The following is a 14,608-nucleotide window of genomic DNA, read 5'->3' on the forward strand; positions in this document are numbered from 1 at the left end:
GTTTAGGCTGAGATTCATTTTCTTCCTATGGAAATCCAGTTACTCCAGCACCATTTATTGGAAAGGCTATCCTTTTTCCATTGAGTTGCTTTTGTGCCTTTGCCAAAAATCAGTTGAGCTTAATTGTATGGGTCTATTTGTGGATTCTCAGTTCTATTACATCAATCCATGTGCTTATCGCTTTAACAATACCACACTCCCTTAATTACTGTAGCTATATAGTATGCCTTAACATTGGATAAAGTAATTCTTCCCACTTTATTTTTCTTTTTTAAATATTATTTCAGCTATTCCAGGGCCTGTGTCTTTCCATATAAATTTTAGAATAAGCTTGTTGCTTTGATGGGCTGGTCCATATCTACAAAATACTGTGCTATGACTTAAAAAATTGCATTAAATCTGTCAATCAATTTAGGAAGAATTGATATCATTTACGATGTTGAGTCTACCAATCCATAAATATGATTTCTCTCCATTTGTGCCTTGTTTGATTTATTTCACCAGCATTATTTAATACTTTCCATGTAGATCCTGTACTCATTTTGTTAGGTTTATACCTAAGGATTTCATTTTCTTTAAAGAGATTTTAAGTGATATTGGGTTTTTTAATTTTGGTGTCTTCTGCAAGGTAGTTATAAGTGTATAGAAATGCAGTTGATTTTTATGTGTTGATCTTGTATCCTTTGACTTTGCTAAAGTCATGTATAGTTTAGGCTTTGGCGGATTTTTTTTGTTTGTTTGCTTGTCCCTTGTGATTTCCTATTTAGAAAATTGTGACAATATCTTTTTCTGAATGTAGGAGGGACTTTGGACACTATGTGTTTCCATGCCACACAAGTAGTAGGGGCTTAAGGTACGTTTTTGTTTGGGAAGTCTAGGTGTGCCAGCATTAGCACTGTGATCTATGAATCTCAGTGATGTTTAAAACTATCTCCTTGTTGTTTTTGTCTTCTTTTCCTTTTTCCTGAAAGAGCTAATTCACAATGCATTTATCTACATGTTGAAACTCCTGTTTTTCTTTGAAGTGCAATGCACTTAATCTATTTAGAATAGTTCTTATTTATTTACAACTTTGAGAGAACAGTGTCTTAGTACAGATTAAAATTGCAATTTAATTAATGTCTTTACACAGTACTTGGATACTAACCTCTTTTAACTACCAGAGAAATACCTCTATATCTGATTTCATTTAGAGTCTTTAGCAGGTACACAAAGTGCTGGAAATAGTGTCGTTTTTTCTATGTGACACAGGCAATAATTAAAGTTCTAAAAGCTGTGCACTGGCATTTTTCACAGTCAACTTGGCAATAATTGTCTTTCTATGCTCACGGGTTGGTTGAGGACCCTCACATGGTATTTTTTATCACTTGTGCTGTGTGTTTGTATGGATATAATATTTTCAAGTATGTGTCATCATTCTGTATAAGAAAACATCCACATTTTCCAATCTTTAAAAAAGATAATTAATACCTGGCAGAATATACAAATGAAAAAGAGGGCAGATGTGAGTGAAGAGACTGTATGATTTAAAGACAATAAGCCAAGAGAGAAAAAGCAACAATCTCTTCAGAATGCTTTGGACACCAGCTTGTAAATAATTAATAAAACCTGATAAAATTACCTCCACCTTTACTTAAGCTTAATATTCTGCAAATAAAAGTTAATATCTAGCTTTGTCAAAGCAAAATTGAATAGCACTAGATGACAAAGTCTGAAATATTCTTGTGGTTTGCTAAGACCCTATTAATGTAATAATATATGTGAAAAATACAGATAAATCAAGAATTTATAATCCAGAAATCATGCTCCCTAAAATAAGGACCCCCAAATAAAATCAAGTAAGATAGACTATAATTTAACATCAGACCTTCAAGACAAAGTGTAGGTCAATTCAATTTGACAAGTGTATATTTAGTGCTTAGTGTACTAGGATCTATATTACATTCTTCTTTTTTAAAAGATATTATTTATTTTATTTTTAGAGAGAGAGAGAAAGAGAGGGCAAGAAACATCAATGTGTGGTTGCCTCTTGTGTGCCCCCTACTGGGGACCTGGCCAGCAACTCAAGCATGGCCCTGACTGGGAATCAATCTGGTGACCCTTTGAGTCACAGGCTGCCACTCAATCCACTGAACCACACCAGCCAGGGCTGTAGTATATTGTAAGGCTACAAAGTGGCACAAGAACAGCTCTTTCTCTATTGAAACATGCGGCTTTCCCTGCAGATTCCTTGTGAAAGTATCCTAAAGGCATGGTACTGAAATTTCAATCATTTGGAACCTGCAATTTCAAGGATAATCAAACTGAAAAAAACTAGGCTAAACAAAATTAGATATTCCTGAGATCTAACAATCTAATCTAATCTAACCAGCATTAATAATAAATGAAGGAAAGTTAAAAAGCAATAATCTCTCTAAACCTCATCATTCTCAGTATGAATCAGATTCATATATTTTTGAAACCTTTGTCCTGAGAACCAATACTTGATAAATAAAACATTCAGCATAATGTGAACTTGATAAATGCAAGTCACAGTGCTATGTATTAATTTCTGGACCTTTTAATCCAGATATTATTTTCAAATTGTCGAAAGATGCTATAATTAGTATTTTGGACAGATTTGAATCAGGTGGATGTTGGTATGGCAATCTTAAAATTTATTAAATTTGGACCTTTAAAGATTTGTTACGTAAGACAGCCAGAGCAGGGAATATCCCACCTCTATGATTTCCCCATTGGAGCAGAGTGAAAATGCTCAGGTGAAAGAACTATTCATTCATGACAAGATCTTATGTGTGGTTGAGCATTCACTTTTTATGGAGAAACAAACGCAAGTAAGTTGTAACTGATGCCATCAAGAAGTTTGAAATTCAGTAGGGCAGACAGATTGATGTGTGCAGAGTCAGGCTCCAGGTTAAAATCCTATGTGTGATTCCTCAGGCCTGACCACAGGTAATCACAAAGGCTTCACTTCACGGGCTCCATGGGAAAAGCCGCCCTCCCCACACCAGATGCGGAGCAGAGGAGGCACCCGGCACTGCAGTCTCTGTCAAGGACTCAGACTCTTCCCCACTAATGAGTTTTCACATGTTCACATTCTTATCTGCAGTGCCTTCATCTCTATCAGATATCCTCCCCGGGAACTTCTGCCAAGGTCTCCTTACCGGAATGGAGGGGAAAATTCTGAAGATGCTTTTCTCCGCCATGATTCAGTCTACTCCTAGCCCACTCCACTTGCCACTGCACCCCCCAAAGTCCATAAAACGAAAGCCAGGAAACAATGAGGGGGCCCCCAAGTCTGTGGTGCCTCCCTTGACCCTCAACCCCTGTACTGCTCCATGGGGGAAAGTGGAACAGGGGCAGCTGGTGATCTCTCTTCGGCTTCAGACTCTGACTTAGGGATTAAAGGCCAGACTCTTACTGCGGGCTTGTTGTTTTGATGGGCTACTCCTTATCTGACAGCTCAGCTCTCTCTCTTCCAGCTCAGCTGAGCTTGGACAGGTGGACACAGATAACCACAACACAGTGAGAGAAGTATAAACACGAGTACCTGAGAGAGCTCTGAGCATCCAATGGGTGGAGAGAATGAGAGGCCCAGAGATTATAATTCAGTTTGGGCTCAAAGTGTACACTGGAAACAGATACCCTGGGCCAAGGAAGCAGCCTGTGCAGAAGTCTAGGGACCTAACTACTTGGCTGATTGGGAAACTGCAAATAAGAAAGTGTAGAGTACATCAGGAAGTGGTGGTAAGGATGAGGGCAGACAAGTAGGCACAGGTCCCCTGAAGGAATTTGGATTTTCTACTCATGGGGAGCTACTGAAAATAAACGAAAAAGAGACTTATCAGAAGAAAGTGAACATTGCTCTATTTACATTTGAAATGACAAGATTTACAAAAACAGTATCTCTAGAAGCTATATTCTCATTACCTAAAATACTTCACCTGTCCAATTATCTCCAAACAAAATGATTTATATTGGTTTTATGAAACGTCAGAAAATAATTGCCCACTCATATGCTGTTTTGTCTATCAGTTTTTTAGCTTGTCATGTTTAGATCAATTTATTTAAAATAAAATGAACTTTGTAATGATTTTATTGGCCATGCTGAATATAAGATAGCCCCATTCACACAGGGAAAAGGTCACCCTCTGGGCAAGCAGAACATTGTGGTAGAACCTCCAAGTCCCAAATGCACTTACCTCCTGTGACATTGTACATCACATACGCAGGCTTGCAGAGCACGAGTCCTATGCCAGCCTCCTATAAGAGGCATCTGGCATGACAGTTAAGTCCATGGGTCAAGGGAGAGACTGCCTCAGTTCCCCAAGACCCTCCCCAACCAAGTTACTAGCTACACGACTGTGGATAAGTTATTTGACGTTTCTTGGCCTCAGGTTCCCCCCTTTCATAAAGTAGGGATAATAATAGCATTACCAGATGGCTCTGCTCTGGGGCCAGACCCTGCCCTGGTTTAGTCCGGGACCCTTCATGTGTCAGGTTCTTGACTCCTGCAGAAAAAGTTTCAGGACACAAATCCAGGTGAAAGTGAGAGTAAGTTTATAGCAGTCTGGGACAAGTAGGCAAAGGAAGAGCCCCTGGAGACAGGATCGGGGGTATGCCCAGGATGAGCTGCCGCTGTCCACAGCTCCCCTGGGTGCAGGTCTCGTTGGGACCCTTAAAGCTTAGGATAGAAGAAGGAAAGCACATGCTCAGGAAAAGGGGTATGGGCGTGCTCGAAGGAGAGCACGTGCTAACTTTCTTTGTCCTGAGGGCTTTATCTATTTTTTATAGGTAGAAATTTTAGGGGAGGTCCTAGGGGAGGATCACAACAGAATATTCATTAGATCTCCAGGTATGTTGTTCAGTATGCTGATGTGTCAAAATGAGTGTATAGTAGGGTCGGGGCCACTCTGGTGAGTTTCACTCTATCTTGGATTGGTCTGGCTCTAATTGGTTTCTTCTTTGTTATCTGTCTCCCTGACTGAGGTGAGTTAAGCCACCTGCTTTTAGGTATCTTTGGTTAGGGAGGGTAGAGTCTTGTGATTTATCAGCTGGCTGTTAATTGCTTAGCTGTTCCAGCCATTCGCTCAACAATTTGTCTCAGTTTTCTTATTCGACTCGCCAGGGAATTTTTCTAGTTTCTTACTAACCTGACTCAATTGAACCTACCTAGTAAGACTGTTGGGATGATTATGTGATTATGTCAATAAGACATTTAGACTGATCTAGAAGAGAACAGATAGGTGGCTACAGAAAGATGTCATAGAAAGAGACCTCCTTTTTCTAGAGGCTCGTGGTCTAGCAACTTCGATATTTAAACTGGTAAATTGGTGATGAGAGCAGAAATCAAAGTTCCAGGGGTGAGAGGAGGTGAGAGATAAGGAGTGAGCATGATTTGGAAAAGGCAGACATGCCCTGGCCTCTTTACTTGAAATTTCAGGGTTTCAAGAAAGATAGATAATTTTAGCTTCTGGAAAAAGTGCTATTCAGAAAAGATGAAGACAGAAGAGTTTAGTGTGTTTGAAGGCATAGATGGGGAAACAACCAAATAGGTGGTAATTAAAGATGTTTGAGAAAGAGAGTGCATTTTAAATAATGAATAAAAGATTTTTAGTTGCTTTGTTATTTTTTAATTTTTATCATGCATATTTTCTAACATATATGAGTAAAAATAATCTGTAACATCCCAGGTATTCATTACTCAAGTTTGACAATTGTGAGTATTTTTTAAACTTGTTTTATTCACTCCCCACACTGGATAAAAAGGTTGCCAAAGTATTTTGAGACGTTCTAGGTACCATGTATTGTTTTGCTCATAATAATTTAGTTTGCATCTCTAAATTGATAAAGACCTTTGTTTTCATAAATGTAATGATACTGTGGGGCTTAAAATATTAACACCAATTTCAATCATCTAATATTCAGTCCATATTAATTGTCCATAGTTGTCTCCAAATGTCCTTTTACACATAGCTTGTTCAATTCAGCATCAATAGAAGGTCCAGACATTGCATTTGATTATTATTTCTTAACCGTCTTTCAACCACTAACAATCCTTCCCCCCAAATCTTTCTCTTCCATGCCATTTATTTGTTGAAAAAAATGGAATCATTTATATTGTAGAATGCCCCGTATTCTGCATTTGTCTCATAATTTTCTTCTTGTGTCTTTTAATTTATTGAATGTCAACACATGAAGATATAGATTCAGAATGAAGCATGTTTTCCCCCACTACAGAAGGAAGAGGGAAAAAATGATTGAGATGAAGAGGAGAAAAATGCACATTTTATATTAAAGAGCTTCAGTCACTTCAGTAAAATGGAATGTAAGCTCATTATTGAGATAATGATGACGGAGAGTGGGTGGGAGTGTGAGAGCCAAAGGTTTGGAATCTAGTTTGAGGACTGTGATAGGCAATCAAATTGAGATGTATTAAAGTCTCAAAAAGGAATAATGAGAACTAAACTGTGTTGATTAGCATTGCTTTGTGTGTAGAACAATTCAGTTATTTTCTTGACATTCTTCATTACTAGTAATGGCCTCCGGATTTACTCAGGGCTGATGAGTGCCAAGGTGGGCGCAGTTGAACTGGAAGCAGATTTGTAGTCATCAGGGTTGCAGCTGAGCAAAAGGCTGGCATGGCTGAGCGAGGACAAATGTTGTGCTAACGATGCTGGTGGACTATGAAGAGGAGGAGGTAAAGGACCAGGGAACTCAATGGGAGAAATGCAAAGATAAGAAACAGGATGCTCAGGAGAGTGCATCATCAATGAAATATCTTCAGATGGTTATGAGGTTGAGGGTGGATGGAAGGTGTGAGTACCTGACCTGAAGTCGGAAGGAAGGCAGGGGGGACGTCACAAACCTGGCTCCCACTTCCACTTTACTACCACCTTGCTGGTGACCTCAGGCAATCCATTTATTCTCTCTGAACCTCAATTCCCCTTATTGTAAAATGGGGCTAAGAATTCATACCACATAAAGTTGTGGGAAGAAGGAATGAGATATGGTATGTAAAGCTGCAGTGGCTATCACTTAATTAGCACTCACAAAGTATTGATTGCTGATATCGATGAAGTCAAGAAATTGTAAGGTCATTGTGTCTTGTAGTCCAATGAGGTAAGCTGTGTGTTTAAGGATTGTTGTCCATTATGAAGTCATTAGGACTTTTGAAGAGAAAGCCAATACATTAAAAAAAATTAATGACTCTAGATAATAATTATCAGTGCTATTTCAGATAATTTGAAATAAATAAAGCTAAAAAACCAGTTGTTTGTACACTTATCCTCAGGCACACATACATTGTGCCCATTCACACTGTGGCCATACAAACACTCCATGTTTTAATGTGTTCCAGAGAGATGATCGCTGTTTTGTAATATCTTCTCATGTATAGCCACACTGTCAATAATGAGATATCCTGGCTGGGTGAGCCAGATATTCACGAATGTAATCAAGGCTGCTTTTTAAGTAAAATACCAAAAAACCAAGCCTCTTTTTAGATTGCACTCTCCTATCTTTTAGTATTCACAATGTAGCAGAGAAATTCAGAAGAGCCTCATCATGGTAAAATTTCACTGAATATTCAGTACTCAGGGGAAGTCAGAGAGAGTGCTACAATTTAAACAGGCACCTCTGATTGAGGTAAACAATAAACAGAACATCTCACAGAAAGGCTCATTTCTGGCTAATGCCAAGTTCTTTGGGAAGGTTTAATAGGGAGTAGTGAGACGTATCCAAGATTCCAGCTCAAGCATTTTTTGAAACACAGAATGACTGATCTGCAAGTTTATGAATACAGATGTACCAGACAGTCCTCTCACAAGCTGCGCAAATGGCCTTGGCTGCCACTGAACGGGTGGGAAGGGAATGGGAAAGAGAGAGAAGGGGGCCGCTTTGCTTGTGTGGTACACAGTATTAGACTCATGAAAAATGCTGGCAAGGTGCCACGTTTGGAGAGACTTGCAAGAATCTCCTGCCTGTGTTTTATCTTTGGGTGTTGCCATGGCTACTGATGGAAAGAAATGAAACTCAAAAGGTGGAGGGAGGCAGACAGATTAGGGGGTGGAAGAAATGGGGAAAACAATCTCAACAGCCAAGCATCTGGGAAGATTTATTGTTGAAGGTTTTGATTGCCTATCCCACTGCGTATACTGTATATTCAAACATCCACTCTGAAGCCAATTACCTTTTGGAATAAAGCTCCATAAAGGACCGCACTGGAGATCAATCTACCTGCCCTTGTGCAATTTTCCTTATATTTCTATCAGGGAGGGTAAAAAAAATTAGGGAGCTCACCTTTGAATCTCAGCTTTGCACTTTCCAGGTATTTGTCTTTGACCAAGTTATTTCCATTCTTGTTTTTCCAGTTTATCCACCTCTAAAATGGGATAATCCACTACTTCTTTGGGCTGGAAGGGAAGCACATGTGTGAAAGTGTGTAGCACAATATCATGAATAGTAATGCACACTTAGGTCAGTTTTTATTCTTTTCCTTATAAACTGGTAAATGAGTTGGCTGTGACAAGATGATCCACATGTCTGTTTTCCCAGTCTTCCTTCAGAGCTATGCACACATAGAATTGGTTTCATTAACGTGATGTATTATGGCCAGTGAGAGCTGGTGAGCGAACACACCATACCCTTGGCTTATTCATAGGCAAGTCTTCCTCTCTGGCCAGGCCTCATTGAGGAACAAGGCATACTCCATCACTGCTGGCCACCATACCCTTACCTTATCCTGGTACTTTTAAAAAGTTGGGTATAAATAAAAATTTGACAAATGGAGGTATTTTTCCTTGGAACGTTTTTCCTGTTACAATGCTCTTATCTTCATTTGTGACCAAAAGGAAATTGGTAGTGGTATTTAACCTAGTTTCCCTTTAGCTGGTTCTGTCAAGTGGTTAATTTTATTAGTGACTTAAATGCAGTAAGATAATTATTTATATTTAAAAATTCCTTTCATAGAGTGAGCGTTGTCTTTGAAATGTGAATGCTTATCTTCCCTCATCTCAGTTTATTAGGTTATAAATATGGGCTTTCATGTGCAGTACTGTTTTCATAATGTACACAGATGAATGGTGTCCAGTACTGTACACATCTTACTAAAAGAGACACAGAACATACTACCTTTCTCTTAACCAAGGCAAGTCCATTATTTTAAAGCTGGCTGTTATAGGTATCTTGGACTTTAAAGAAGTCATCTAAAATATTCTGGAGAGGCACTGGCTGGTGTGGCTCAGTGGACTGAATGCCAGCCTGCAAACTAAAGGGTCGCCGGTTCAATTCCCAGTCAGGGCACGTGCTTGGGTTACAGGCCAGGTCCCCAGTAGGGGGTATGTAAGAGGCAACCACACATTGATGTTTCTCTCCCTCTCTTTCTCCCTAACTTCCCCTGCATCTAAAAATAAATACATATAATCTTTTAAAAAATAAAAAATAAAATATTCTGAAGAGTAAGAATGATGCATTATTTCCACATATGTTTTCCCCTTTCATCTGATAAAATGCTTTTCCCCTTTCTCCACTGTTAATATAATCGCTGAATCTTATTGCTTAGGACAGTGTTTTCCATACTCTGGGAGACAACCTGTTTGTGAGCCATGAAATCAAAGTGGCAGCTGTTATAAGTATTTTTGAAAAGCAAAATGGACTCAAATAGAAAATACCAGAGTCCATTACACATAGAAGGGTAAGTACTGCTTCTTGACATTGTGCTTCAGTCACATGTATGCTCTCTCACATATGTATAAGTAGATTGAGGTTAAAAAATTTTTTTGATAGTCACTTACTTCAGGGATGTAGTCCAAGGCAAGTAAAGCTAAATAACAGAGTCAGACAAGGTTAGGATTTTACAACAAAGTTTTCATCTCCCTCATGGAGTGAGAATTTGTGATGCCTATTAAGTAAGGACCTCTTTAGTACTGGAGTATTTCTTAGAACTCTCCATACTCTTCTTGGACATGCCACCGTTTAGCCAGTTACTAAGGTTCAAAACATCATGGTCTCTTTGTCTCCTTTTTCTCTCTTTCTTATCCTCTCCTCAAATCTGTTGCTGGGTGTGCTGACTGCACCCTACCTGACCCATCGCAGAGCCCCCATCTCTTGCCTCGTCGCCCCATCTGGCATCTAGTTTTCTCCTCAGTCCTGGGCTTGGATCATAGCTTTCTTACAGCCTCCAAATTTTCTGCCACCCAGTAAGTTATCCTGAAATATAGTTTCAAATTATCATTCCTATGCTTAGGAATGGATACCTAGTCAATCTCAAACCTTTTCCTGCTATTATTGAAAGACCTCATGATCTGACGCTAGCTTACCTTCCCAGTCTTGCCTGTTGTGCTCATGGCCTGCACTCCAGCCATCTGGGACTTGTTATTAGTCTCCTTTATATGTCCCACTTCACTTGCACAACTCCCTTTTTCCACATGGTTCTTTTTTCCTGGATACATATTTTCTTTTGTCCTCTCCCTCTTTCACTGACTATTGTCTAATCTTTTGGTCAAGTTTTTGACCAGATATTACTTTTCCCCTTGACTTGTATCCTTGACTGTTAGAAGCATCCTCTCCACCTTTAAATTCTCATTGCATCTTGCCTACAACACTCTGAGGAAACATTTAGGCTATTTTGATTTTAGTTTTTCATGTAACGACTTGTTTGCCTTTAGATCTAGTCATTCCCCCCTCATCTGCTTATCACAGAGTCTTGCAGTGAGTAGCACTGGTTATATATTTGCTGAGTAAACTGTAAAATTACATTTTCCAAACAGTGTGTTTGTGGTCTGAAAATGTTAACTATTCCAGTATTACCTTGGATAGTTTTAGAAATTGTTCATCATATTGTAAGGACGAGAATCATACAAATCTGGGAAGAACTATTGATCTTTTTACCTATTTTCAGAAACTTCAAACCTGCTGCCTGACATATTGGTCTTTCTCAGCCTATTTGCACATCTAATTAGCCTTCAGTCAGGTCTGCAGCATCTCTTTGCATCATGCTAATGTGCCACGGACCAGGGCCAGCAGCAGTGCCTCTTGCAAGATTTAAGTGTTGTCTCTGGCTTGAACCTTTGGTGTTTTGAGTAAGAGTTTTCAAAGTGCTGTCCCTGGGGTAGCAGCATCAACATTACCTGGAGATTTATTGGAATTGCAAATTCTCTGCCCCCAGTCTCAGCCATACTGATCAGATGGCATGACACATGTCCTTCCAAGGGATTCTCATGCACGCTGAACTTTGAGAGCTTCTGATTTAGGCCTCCTTCTCTCTCTCTCTCCCCTCTCATCTCTCTGTATTTCAGTGCATGATTTTTTTTAAAAACATTTTATTTATTTATTTTTGGAGAGAGGGAAAGGGCAGGAGAAAGAGAGGGTGAGAAACATCAACACCAATGTGTTGTTGTCTCTTGTGTGCCCCCAGCTGGTGATGTGGCCCACAACCCAGGCATGTGCCCCAATGAGAAATCGAACCTACCACCCTTTGGTTCATAGGCTGGCACTCAATCCACTGAACCACACCAGCCAGGGAAGTGCATGAGTTCTTAACACCATTGCAACCTAGACAAGGCCCTGGGTGAACCATCTCTACTCATAGATGATTATGCATCAGGAAAAAAAACAGTACTACAAATATACTAACAATAAAGACAGCCAAAGTTTATGGAGCAAAATTAGATATAACTAATGAACCCATTCCATCAACCACTGAAATTTTTAAAAGTTGCCAGAAATCTTCAAAATCCTCTTTCTTACCATTCCTTCTTAAACCTGGCCTTCTTTATGCAATGCCACTCAAGATACATTACTTCTTGCCAAATATTTTTTCCCACTTATTCCCTAGTTGTGTGACAAAATTCTGCTTTCTGTTGCTAATTTGTATACTATTAAAAACACTGTAAGTTGGGCAGGCTTTTATAGACTTGCTTAGGGCTATAATTTGCAATTAATATCATTGTTCCTACAGGGAAATGCAGTCTCAGTTCCAAAAATCTGACCCACAAAGCATTGAGATGGTAAATTGGTGTGTTGGGAACTTTCTGTGCTGGCAAAATATATTATACCCTATCAAGTTATTCACTTTCTATTTTAGATGTGAAAACTTGACACCAAAATATATCTTTCACTGGGAGTACTGAGGAGGCATGGGTAGAGCAAGGTGGGCAATAGCCTATGTCAGAATTTTTTCCTTAGGTGCAGAAAAATGCTGACTACCTCTTCCTTTGGAGCTTTCCTCATTATATTTAATCGTTTCATCCTGGTAAGTTGTAAGAACGTCTGAGGGAGTGACATTTTCAAGTCCTTTTAATTACTTTCACCAAAGGTTTTTAAAGGAGGGAGTAAATGTGAAGAAACTGGGCATCTGAGGTAGAGCGCGCCTTGCCTCAGGGCCTGTTCCCATGTTGTTCCCTCTGCTGGGAATATTTCCCTTTAAGTCTTTACTTTGTTGGGTCCTATTTCATCATTTTAGACTCATCTTAAAGATCTTGAGAAAGATCTTCCCTAACTACTTTATTTCAATTAGCTCTCACTTCCCATTTTGTTTTCTTCATAACATTTCTCTCTATCACAATAATTGTATTTGTTTACTTGATTGTTATCTTTCTTCTCTGCTATCATTTAAGCTTTATGAGCACAAGGACTTGGTTACATTTTCTGCAGCTTTTCCAGTGCTTTAGGATATGCAAAGCTCACAAGAGGTGATCAATAACTATTTTTTTTTAAATTAGTGAAATAAAAAGTTGAGAAGAAAAAGGAGGTTACATCCTGGGAGAGGCGCTTTCTGATCTCACAGGCCCTAGGCATGCATCACAGAGAAGTGACTTTGAGAACTGACTCAAATTCTGCCTTGACTTTACTTTGAACTTTTGAACCTTAGTTTTCTTATCTGAGGATGATGATAAAATACTTTGCAAGGTTGTTTTCAGGCTAGAGATGGCATGTATAAAATGCTTAGTGCGGTGCTAATATCAGCTATTGCTATAAATGTTTATTTCTTATTTCTTCTAGGATACAAACTAGTGGGACAAAGGTGTCATTGTCTGTGAGTTTTTATGTCCAGGGTTGTATGTAATGGATTTATTTCTTATGCTGATATTTTTTAAAAGAAGTGTATTTGAAAATATCCCTTGAGGCTAGAGGTTGATGATAGGATGTCAAGATATCTCTTACCCTCTTCCCTTTACTATATTCATACCAGGTTTGGGTGTTCCAGAAGACTTGCAAAATTTATTTTTCCATATTCAAAAGCTATATTTGAGGCAGATATAAATTTCATAATAGGATACATCTTCTCTGAATGCATGTACTATATATGGACAAAAGAAATGTTCCCCCATAGAACTCATAGTAGTCATGGCTCTAGAATTTCATTTATTTTTATTTTATTTATTTATTTATTTAGAATTTTTTAAGTTGTTCAGTTACAGTTGTCCCCATTTTCTCCCATTACTCTCTCCTGCCTTACCTCCCCTCCATATTCACTCCCCTCCCCCATTGTCTTTGTCCATGGGTCCTTTATACATGTTCCTTGACTTGACCCTTCTAGAATTTCATTTGTAAGAGGGTTTTTGAATAATAATATGGTTGAAATGGAGGACTGGAGGACTTTTTTCAAGTTATATTTGCATAAAAAGTGCATCATTTTATGTTAAGATCTTCTCGATGTAGGATAACTGAGAATGACAAGTGGAGAGCTGATGAATATTATGAGGGTAGACTAACATCACTTGCAAGAAACCCTTTGTCTCTACTCCTGGGAATTGTTAGATCAACTTCCTGGTTGCCTGTAAGAGAGCACATGCTCTAATTACACAAACAGAGCAAGATATACAAGATTCTAAGTTCTCCATAACACAGCTTAAATGCTAAAGACAGCAAGCATATTAAATGCTCTTAACAAAGAATAAACAGAACATTGTAATGCAGAACCATTGAGAGTTATTTTCTTATGTAGGCAATTTTTACAATCTAGCCTGAAGATCAAGGGATACCCCAGTGGTCTAATCTTTCTTTATATTGACTTCAAAGATATCATTCAAATGATCATATAATTCATCTTAGAATAAAGCTAAACTTGGAAAAATAAAACTTGTAATTTAAGAGTGTAAAATATGTGTATGTAAATAACTTCTTAATTTTGACTTTAAGTTGTTTTAAGCAGTGAAGGTTAGTAATGTCAGCTGGAGTAGACCAGGTAAATCAGAACAATGCTTCTATTGACAACAGTTAGAAACTCTGAGTAAGATGTAAAAACTTACCTTCTAAATAGGCACTAGAGGATTGCCAGAGAGATAAAACGATATCAAGGCAATATCTTGGTGAAGACAGAAATTCAGAGAATTAAGTCTAACATCAGGCATTCTTCTGAGTTCTGGAATATTGGTTATTTTGGAAACTCAACTGAAAGTCAAACACTTTTTTAAAGTTCCAACAGGTTAAGAGAATGTAAGGGACAGTTAAGGGCTTACAAAGATCACTCTGGTAAATGGCCTGTGGTTTGGAGGGGAAGCCTGATGGAACTGCCCTTAGACTGAGCAAATCAGAAGTCAAACAGCCTTTGCATGGGGTGTAACCCAACTCAGAGTCATCTAGGTGCTCCAAGAAAAATCATAAT

This window comes from Phyllostomus discolor, chromosome 5 (genome assembly GCF_004126475.2).
Source record: "Phyllostomus discolor isolate MPI-MPIP mPhyDis1 chromosome 5, mPhyDis1.pri.v3, whole genome shotgun sequence".
Taxonomy (NCBI): domain Eukaryota; kingdom Metazoa; phylum Chordata; class Mammalia; order Chiroptera; family Phyllostomidae; genus Phyllostomus; species Phyllostomus discolor.